The following is a 10519-nucleotide window of genomic DNA, read 5'->3' as shown; positions in this document are numbered from 1 at the left end:
CCGCGCCCGGCGGCTCCGCGCCCCTGCCCGCGGGCACCCTGCGGCAGCCCCGCCGCGCCCCCCGCCCGCAGCCCCCGCCCCGCCGCCGCCGCTTTTTTGTCAATGGGAGCGCTCCCGGGCAGCGCCCATTTAAGGCACCGGCGCTCGGCGGCCGCCAATGAGGCTGCGGAGGGTGGGCGGCCGCCCCTCGTTCTCGACCCCCGGTTCCGCCGCCCCGCCCGGCGCCACCGCAGACAATGGGAGGGTCCCGCGCCCCGCCGCCGCCTCGGTCCGCGCCCCACAGCGTCCGCCCCCTCGGCAGGTGCACACACGGGCCCAAGAGCATCCCCAGAGAGCGTCCTCTGAGAACATCCTCCCGGCAAGCATCCCCCGAGTGCATCCCCTCCAGAGCATCCCGGCGAGGGCATCCACCCCAGACATCTCCCCCAGAGCATCTCCCGTGCAGGTGTGGGGTGGGTGCGGGGCGCCGGCCTCAGCTCCATCCGATCTCTGGATCCAGGAGGTGGGTGTGCCAAGCTGCCGATTATCACGGCTGCAAGCAAAGGGAAGGTGACTTGAGGGAAACTGGATACTCTTTCCACACAGCATCTTTCAGCAGTCCTCAAATGCAGAACACGACCAGGGACTGACTCAGATGTGGCCACTGCAAACACCTCACAGCCCACCCGTGCTACAGCAGGTCAGAACACATGACAAGCCTCACGACCTGGAGTTATCTTTTTTGGGTTTTTTTTTCTTTTTTTCCAGGTAGTTCATTAATCACTCTATGAATATTGACCCCATCATTCACTGTGACCAACACTTGGAATTAGTCTAGATAGAGGGAAATTTGGATCTTGACACCCATCTGTGCTTTGAAGAACCCACCTGGAGCACTGCCTCCACTTCTGGGGGCCTCAGCACAAGAAGAATATCGACCTGTTGGAGCTGGTCCAGAGGAGGCCACAAAAATAATTGGAGGGCTGGAGCACCTCTGCTCTGGAGACAGGCTGAGAGAGCTGGGAGTGTTCACCTGGAGAAGGGAAGGCTCCAGGGAGACCTCAAGGCCCCTTCCACTGCTTAAAGGGACTCCAAGAGAGCTGGAGAGGGACTTTGGGTGGTGGTCTAGAGTGCCAGTACAAGTGGGAATGGCTTCCCACTGACAGAAGGCAGGGTTAGATGAGATATGGGAAAGAAATTCTTGGCGGGGGGGGGGCGGGGGGCGGGGAGGCTCTGGCACAGGGTGCCCGGAGAAGCTGTGGCTGCCCCATCCCTGGAAGTGTTCCAGGCCAGGTTGGACAGGGCTTGGAGCATCCTGGGATGGTGGAAGGTGTCCCTGCCCATGGCAGGCAGTAGGAATGAGATGAGCGTTAAGATTCCTTCCAACCCAAACTGTTCTGTAACTCACCCTTAGGTGAGGTCAGAGATGTGGGACACTGGCTTTGCCAAAGGCTGTGCCCTGTGACAGCTGTGACATTTCTGCTCTGTAAATTCACAAAAGGACTCTGGTTGCCACTACTGCCAAGCTGCTTGTTCAAGTATTAGATTCATAAAAAAATACCATATGTTTTCATAATTAAAATTTAAGTAAATAAAGAAAAATAAAAAGAGAAGCTTTACCAAGTAATTATTCCCTGAGATTTCTGAGGGAAAGGCAGCTGACTGTCAGGCAACTATAGTTAGTTCTTCTTTTAATTAATTAATTTTTAGTTAAGAATTATTTTTAAAATACCCTTTTAGAATAAGAAACCAGGTAGTTATTGTCAATAGAATCACTGGTGTTTTATTTTTACAAATCACACTTCACTAATAATTCAGTCTCATGGATCCATTGATCTTTCAGTGGTTTGCTTTTTGAAGTGTTCAAATATCAGTGATATTTCTAGGACTTGCAATTGTGGCATGAAACACAGATTTGTGTGATGTATAGAAACCCAAATTCCCAAACATTAGTCCTGTATGCTGGGCTCTGCACCTCTCTGCAGATGGAGATTTGGTACACAGAGAGCAGTCTGCAGTTACCAGGAGAAATCAGGGAAGGTGAAGAGCTCTGACACCTTCTCCTACTTATTACATAAATTGACCTAGAACTCTCTTCCTGGCAATGGAAATTCCCACCACCATGTAGAAAAAGGATAAGATTCAGGCTAATGAGAGGGCTAAATGTAGCTGGCAGCATTTCACTCTGCAGGTGGACCGGAGAAAATGGGGAATATTCTAGAGCTGACCAAATACCAACCCCAAAACCCACAATCAAGAAAAATATGGGGGGAAAAAAAGAAAAGAGACTGGATTTCCCTGTCTGCCAGGCCTTCTCAGAGGAAGTGGGAATCTGCATGCTCTCAGGTATAGGGAGCATCCCACCCCAGCCTCAGGAGGACACGTGAGCACTGCCAAGCTGCACCGGTGTCCCCTGACCCCTTCCGAGGGCTCCACAGATGAAACAAGACCTGTTCTCACAGCTGAGTTTTCGCTCTGTCCGGTGCCACATGGTCCCCAGGGCTCTTCCTGTGCCCATTTGTCTACTGAAAACCTAGCAATCATTTGCATGTCACAAACTTAATTGTGATCCACTTTCAAGTGCTCTGAGTCTGTTGCATGAATGATCTTTAATACTACTAAAATGGAAAGAAAAAGCCTCTTCCCACTTGTGCTGTTTGACTTTTTCCACGCTGCCCTCTGCTCGCTCTGAGTGAGCCGGGCAGGGGTGTGACAGTGCGGCACCGCAGGGTCGGGGGCCACACCACACCCAGGCCTGCAGGGTGGCGTGGCAGGGCGTGGGCAGCTCTGGGACTGGCCCACAGTCCGATCCAGCATTCCATGGCAGTTAACAATGGCCCATCCCAGCAGAGGGATGCTCCCCAGCAGACAGAGAACTTTTCCTTAGCCATCAGGAGCTGTCATTCCAGGCCTTCCTAAGTGCCAATGACCACAATGGACGCACCGCTGGGGAGAGATCCAGGGCCCAGTTCTCCCATGGCCTGTGCTCAAGCAGTCCCAAGCCAGCCCCCTGTCCCAAGCACACGCCTGCTTGGTGAGGAATGCTCAGCGAGCACATGCGGTGGACAGGAATGAAACCCAAAGTAGAGGCTGACTCCCTCCTTGTTTCTGCCCTCTATCCAAAGCCCTCAGCCAATGGGAACAGTCACCTAAAGCTACGCTTCCGTAAGGGAGAACACCTTTCCTGTGCAGGTGACCTCACACTGGAACAGGCTGCACAAAGAGGGTGTGGAGTCTCCCTCACTGGGGATATTTCAGAACTGTCTGTGGACACAGTCCTGTGCCAGGTACTCTAGAATGACTCTGCCTGAGCAGGAGTGATTGCACCAGATGACCCACTGTTGTCCCCTCCAACCTTACCCATCTTGTGATAAGCTATTTTATTGGGTTGCCTCTACTTTCCTCAGTTTACCCAGAACAGAAGCATGTTATTGATTTTCCTGCTGTCCTGTCCTTTGTCTGCAAGCCAGCAGACACACAGACACAAGGATGTTGTATTACCAGCACAGCATAATACATCAGAGTGCTTTATTAGCAAAGGGCATGGAAAAAGATGAACAGTTGCAGTATTCCTGATTGTTAGATCATCAACCATCATCAGAGTAAGTTGGAAGCAGCCTCACTCTTGAGAGCTGACTGGTATGCAGATGGCATTGGAAATTATAGCACATTTCAACTAACAGGAGTGAAGGTGCTACCTCAGACAGTGACCTTAATCAAGCCTTTAACTCGGAGAACTGCTCTTTGCAGGAATGAAAGCCAAGATGCTCATCCCCTGGGTGAAGTTCTCTCTCCATGCATGGCACTGAGTGAGACACACGTCGCCCCAGAGCACAGATGGGCATTTCCACTTGACAAGTAGATTAACACAGGTCTGTCTTTGACTCCTCTCACTGCTGGCTGGACCAGTCAGTCACTCACCGACACAGAGCAGGACAGATCGTCCCAGTTAATAGCTAGTGTTAGTTTTAAAAGGGAGAAAAATAACCATTTTCTCATAATAACAGCCATTATTCTCTTTCTGTGTTTGTTAGTTTTGAGTGTGGAAGTTCAGTCCAGTTCGACCAGCTTGACTTTCAGGTTCTCAGATACTGAGAATTTTTTTGTTTAAAATAAATGCCTGCAGGGGACCATGGAAACCTCTATACTGGCCTCCACTTTTCTAGTAACTTGTTTTTTTATATCATTTATAACCTGATTGAAATCAGGTCAGATACCTATTGAGAGCTACTTTCAGTTGCACCCAGGGTACGCTCTTACACCTGCACATGTGCTATGGGCCCTAAGGTAGTGTTATGTAGTAACTGTGTTTTCTTTGAAAGAACAAGAATGATCATTTAAAAACCCAGTTTCACAATATATTCTCTGTTAGGTCATCTGTGTTCTGTTCTATTTGTTTATAGAGACAATATAGATACAGTAGTTCAAGTAGCATAGACTCGTAGAAGGATTCAAGGTCATTTCATTCCAACCCCCTGCCATGGGCAGGGACACCTTCCACTATCCCAGGGTGCTCCAAGCCCCATCCAACCTGCCTTGGACACTTTCAGGGATGGGGCAGCCACAGCTTCTCTGGGCACCCTGTGCCAGGGCCTCCCCACCTTTATAGCAAAGAACTTTTTCCTAAGTGTCAGTTGATCTCAAGTTAATGGTTGGGCTTGATGTTAAAGGTCTTTTCCAACCTTAATGACTCTAATCCTATCATTCTAAGTCATTGAGTTAATACAAACTAATCACAAAGGTGTAAAAAAGCATGTCTGTATGTCAAAATGATGGATGCAGTTGGCAAACTCACCTTGCAGGTCAGGGAGCCAGGCAGCAATGGGTGGGAAGGTGTGTGTCACCCTCCTCAGGAGGGGCTGAGCTCCATTTATCTTTGTTTGTCCTGCAGTGTGACGCTGGTACAACACATCACTCCAACATCCATGACAAGCTTAGACTGAAAAAACGTTCCATGTTTTTAATTCCTACAGATTTTAATAGGCATAACAATATGCCACCACATTACCTCTCAGGTTCCTTAAATAAACAAGCTTAATGGTGCTGCTCAGAAGTTAATGGGCAGTATCTTCACTGCTGTATGGATTTATGAGGTGTGATTGCTGCTCCCCAGCCCAGGAACCAGCTGTGCCCAGGGAACTCTGTTCAGGCCTCCCTGAAGGGCAGCTTAGCCAGCAAAAATACAGTTATTTTACAATTCTATGATTTACATCAAGCATCATCTCTCCATGCCACATCACGAAGGTGAGGTTTGTTTTCCAGACAGGCAGCCTGTCACCTTTCCCACCCCAAATCTGACCAATGATGAATACTTGATTTAAAGTTACTGCATAATTCCAAAGTTTGTATTTAATTATTTATCTGCTTTTCTTTGCCAGAAAACAATGGCTTTCAGCCTGCCATAAACTCAAATGAATGACCCAATTAATTTCCCAATGCTCCTGTGTGGCCACAGGGATTGCAAGAGTTCAAAGAGCAGACTGGGTTTTTTGAAAACCTTTTCCACTTCTTGTGCTCTTTCCTGCTGGGATCCCTCAGGTACCTTTATAATGAAAACAAAATAGATGGAAAGAGCAATGTAAGAATTAGATCAAAACAAGGAACAGAGCAAAATAGACCAAATCAAGGAGTTGAATGCGACACTTAATAGCACAGTTAGGACTTTCCAAAATGTTTGAGTTGAGCAAGTGAATAGCCTTTACATTTTATTTTTAGCATGAAGCTGTATTTTATCAAAGAGCCCATCTAACATATTGTGTTGCAAAATAGGCAGATTTAAGATGTAATGACAGTGCCATTACTCTTCCCAACATAAAAGATGGGGCATAAGTTCTTCTAACTTTAATAAGAACATCTGCTGATCTCGTCTCCATGCAACACTGCTCGTTATACTGAGCTCTTTGATCCTGGTTTTTCCATGAACTGAAGAAGTGGTGAGAGCACAAAACCTCAGCACAAAACCCTCCCTCCATGCAATGTGCATTTAGTGAAGGGCTCCTGTCACAAATGAGTCAGAAGCAGCACTGTGCTGTGAGGATCGCACCCATTTGCCCGACTGGTTCCAGTGACTCTGAGCACACCACTGTGAGGAACAGACAAAAGTCACAAGTACCTCTACTGTGGATTTACCTGCAGTTAAAACAATATTTACAAAGGTTAACCAGTTAAGTAATATAGAAACTGTGTCACACATGGATGGCAACGAAAGACCTGAGGAGTCAACGCCTGTGCTCCAAACAGCCTTCATCCTCCACCGTCCTCATGAGAGCCTCCTGTTTAGTACACTGACACTTCATTTTTAAGTACTTTTAAGTAAGCAGCAAACACCATTGGCTTCCTGAGGGGAGTCACCACATGGACACAGAGCTCCAAACCTGTTTAGGGGTCACAACAAGGACAAGGAACTTTTTGCAGTCCCAGGGTGACTGAGATACACGGCACTTGAGATACATGACCAGGCCTTTCAGTCCTGACTGCTCTGCTGGCACGCTAGGGCATCATTGGAAAGCAGGCAGTACAATCAGGATAAAGAGGTCTATCCATAGACTCAGTGCTCAGACATGGAGCGTGGGCTACACAGGAGAGGTGGCCTTGTGTCATCTCCTGCAGTCGTATGCAGTTGCTCAGTATACTCTTGCTCTTCTCTCTGCTGGATCCCCTGCAAACATCTGAAAAAGTCATTGAATCAGTACAGCTGGGAAAGCTCTCTAAGGTCATCAAGTCCAACCATTAACCCAGCACTGGCTTGTTCACCAGTAACCCAAGTGCCACATCTACACATCTGTTAAATCCCTTCAGGGATGGTGACTCTACCACTGCCCTGGGCAGCCTGTGCCAGAGCTGGACAACTCTTTCAGTGAAGAAATTTTCCCCATTACCCGATCTAAACCTCCCCCAGGGAAACTTGAGGCTGTTTCTCACTTGTTACTTGGGAGAAAAGAAACCCCCACCTGGCTACAGCCTCCTGTCAGGGAGTTGCTGAGAGTGAAAAGGCCCCCCCCACAAGCCTCATTTTCTCCAGGCTAACTCAATTTAAGCTGCATCATCCTTTGGGGCAGAATTATATGTGTGGCTTTTTTTCTTGTAATAAGAATTAGTGGAGAGACATTGGACACCAGTCACTGGTACATGCGTGTTGCAGAGTCACAGCCAGCTCTGAATTGCTGTAAGAGCTCCTAATAGAATTTTGCTCTTACTCTTATGCCTTGTAAAATAATGCTCCAGAAGAACGTTGATATATTACCAGTTTTCAGTATTTGATGAATATGTATGGCACATTGCTATGTCAAAATTTTCCTTCTCATCTGTCAGTCCAACACAACAAAAGAGAAATTGAGAAATACCACGGTGTAGAGAAGCTGCAATTATCGTTTCCAGTTCCCAAGAGGAAGCCAGAAATCCATTGAAGACACCTCAGACCACAGACAATAGATTCCAGGGCTGAGTCCTTTGTTCTTTCTCCTTCTTTTCCCTGACAACAGCAAAAGGCTGCACATGAATCCTTGATCTCTCTCTGCCTAGACAGTTGGCATCCTGCATGAGAAAGGGTTTAAGAAGAGCCTTTGAGATCTCCTAATTACAACATACCTCCAAAAATAAAAGCAACATATCTCACTTTGGGTACCAAACACCAGGGTCTGGAGTCCAGGTTCAGATGTTAAAATTCGGTATTTTGAAAACATCAGATATCATTCATTGGATGGTAGTATTTGTCTGGTAATTCAGAATAAGTAAAAGTGTTGGACAAATATACAAAACTAAAACTCTGTAAGATTTGAAGAGCAACTAATTTATACTTAACAACAGATAGTTCAGATGACAACTGAGTGAAATTGGTGGAATGTCCTGAATTTCCACGTAGGCTCTAAGCACAAGTGCTATGTCTGAGCCAAGGTCTCAGTTCTCGTTTAATTGCACTGACTGGCCATTGATTTAAATGAAGGCAGGATCAGCATGTGATATAACAATTTCCCTGTTTAATTGTGCTCATTGTCCCTGTGCTTGTTGAGTAAAAACATGCATTCAAACAAATGTGAGGTCTCCCACCCAGATACATCCCAAAAATCTGCAAGGGAAATTAAAATATGATTTTAAATCTGAAAAAGAAACCAAACGTGACATCATTGTACCCATCTCCCATCCTGTATATCATAAATTCAAAGGTCCTAAGCCCATATTTTAATGTTTTTCTTTGAAATTAACACACTGTATATTTTATTGCTTTTAAGAGGAGAAGAGATGATCAAAGTCATTAGCAGCTAGGCACCAGCATCTTGCTCATTAGAATTTATGGTACACTTTTGGGTTTACTTTCTGGGCAGGCATTTGGCCCATTTTCAAGACACGGGGGACAACTGGTTGTGTAATTGAAGAGTAAGTTTACAAAACGATGTATGTGAGAGCCAAAATCACTAAGCTCCACCAAGTGGCATAAGAGAGAAGGTGTTGCCATCGCGTCCGAGCATTAGTATGGTTTCAGAGGAGCTGATCTCCCTTTACGCCGCCATAGTTAGGTGTGCAGCTATCTATGTTCTCTAATGTTTGGCCTTTGTTTACTTTTAAGGGGACCATTACATGTCATACAACATGTTTTAAATTCTGAATTTGACATGGGAAATAAGCCAGATATGCTTTGGTGTGCCCAGAGCATAGAGGGAGAGAGCACACTGGGAGAATAAAAGCAGCAACTACTGTGTAATTCCCTGACTGAACTGGCGTGATGGAGAGTGTGGTGGCAGGAAGAGAGAAGCCACCGCTGCAGCCATGAGGCATCCAGGGTGCTGGCTGGTAATCACATCAGTCTGGGACTGTTGGCATGGCAGTACCAGAAGCCAGGGAGGGAAGGAAGGAAAATTTGAGAGAAAAAAGACCTCAACAAAACAGCCCCAAACAAAAAAGAAAGAGTGAAAAAAATGCAGGGTAAAGCACATGAGAAAAATAGGTAGCACCATCTTACAGTATGGATGTTAGGGTTGGGAACTACTACAACCAAATTTGAGTCCCATTTGAGCAGAAAAGCCCATAAGTAACTCACTGTTCTTTCACAATTTCTCTTCTCAGGAAGCAGGTCTTTGCCATCAGCAAAAATGTTGGAAACACTTTAGAAAACAGCCTCAAGAGATTTGATACTTTTAAAAGGAGAGTCTATGAGCTATTGAGACTTGAATACAGAACTTGTATGAAATGGGAGCATTGAGAGGCAGAAAACCCCTGGATGACAATGTGATAACCTGAAGGAATTGGATTCCCTGTTCTCCCTTCCAGATGCCTGTTGACTCTTGAAGTCAGAGTCATTTTCTGAGTTGGGATAACTAAACCTTTTTCCAGAGACACATTTAAATTCTTATTCCATATAACATCTCATCAAACAAACCATGGTTGTCACGGCACAAAGCTGGTCCAGGGCAGGTTTGGGTTGGAGAGCAGGGAAAGGTTCTTCCCCCAGAGGGTGCTGGGCACTGCCCAGGCTCCCCAGGGAATGGGCACGGCCCCGAGGCTGCCAGAGCTCCAGGAGCGTTTGGACAGCGCTGCCAGGGATGCCCAGGCTGGGGTTGTTGGGGGGTCTGTGCAGGGCCAGGAGCTGGATTCAATGATCCTTGGGGGTCCCTTCCAGCTCAGGAGATTCTGTGGCTGTAGGATTCTATGTTTCATCAGTGTCTTGCTAGTCAGACCAGAATGACTAAACCTCAGTTAAGCCCTGAAAGCAATCTAAAAATAATGTTGGATTTTAATCTTTGCCCAAGATAATTCAAGGTATTTTTCTCCCTCTCACATATTGCTTGTCTCAGTAACGTCAGGACTGACATTAAAAGAGCTTCCCTAGCACAGAGGAGATGCTATTACTATGTTACCAGGCTTTAAAGATGAATGCCTTTTAATATAAAAGTTTCCTAGCAACATGTGTTCTCAGCCCAGAATGTATTCCAGAGGCAGTGGTGCTTTCAGTGCTGTCTCTGTCTCTCCGTCTGAAGCAGCCGCTGTGCTCTGCTGCCGTTCCTGCCTTCACAACCCACAGTATTACAGAACAGCAGTCTCCTTTTCCCAGGTTCAGCTTCTCACTGTCTCCCACTTTGGTCTTACACATGAAAATATCTACCCACCCTTGTCTAGTGATGTGTATCTGTTGCTTTTCTTCAGCATGCTGAGGAAGCATCTCCTTTTTCCTCACTGAATATCAGTCTCCTGAGTATTTCTGGCTCTCACATTACTTAGACTGCACATGCTCCAAACTAGGCAGCTCTTTTATCTGTGTTTGGAGAGCTGTGGACAGCTGAAGGATGGTCCTGGACCAGCGCCAGCACCTACCCGCCTGCAGCACCACGTTTTCCAGCATTGGGCATGACCACAGAGCAAGAGCAGGGAGCAGGAACACCTTCCACAACAGGAACTGCATCCCACAAGAAAAATAAACATGGAAAAAGGCTTATCAAACCTGGTTTTTCACATGATTAGGGAAGAAGAAGGAAAGGAAGAAGGAAAGGAGAAAGGAGAAAGAAGGGAAGGGAAGGGAAGGGAAGGGAAGGGAAGGGAAGGGAAGGGA

At 46.7% G+C, this 10519-nt stretch overlaps 1 long non-coding RNA gene across 3 annotated transcripts in view; it reads right to left on the bottom strand.

Moving 5' to 3' along the window:
- Positions 1-3490: 3490 nt before the first annotated feature.
- LOC121663888 overlaps positions 3491-10519 on the bottom strand; it is a 39570-nt gene continuing 32541 nt past the window's right edge. The window contains exons 4-5 of one of the 3 annotated variants that reach the window (XR_006015795.1): positions 7223-7512; positions 3491-6647 (exon numbers count right to left, since the gene is read on the bottom strand). This is a non-coding gene — a long non-coding RNA (uncharacterized LOC121663888). Of the gene's footprint in view, positions 7513-10519 lie in introns of all 3 variants that reach the window. The other 2 variants (XR_006015794.1, XR_006015793.1) reach the window with 2 other exon arrangements.

Source organism: Corvus kubaryi, unplaced genomic scaffold, assembly GCF_017639235.1.
Source record: "Corvus kubaryi isolate FWS band 111438036 unplaced genomic scaffold, C.kubaryi_AGA036_p1.0 37285, whole genome shotgun sequence".
NCBI classification, from domain to species: domain Eukaryota; kingdom Metazoa; phylum Chordata; class Aves; order Passeriformes; family Corvidae; genus Corvus; species Corvus kubaryi.
This window is presented reverse-complemented; position numbering and strand designations above follow the sequence as displayed.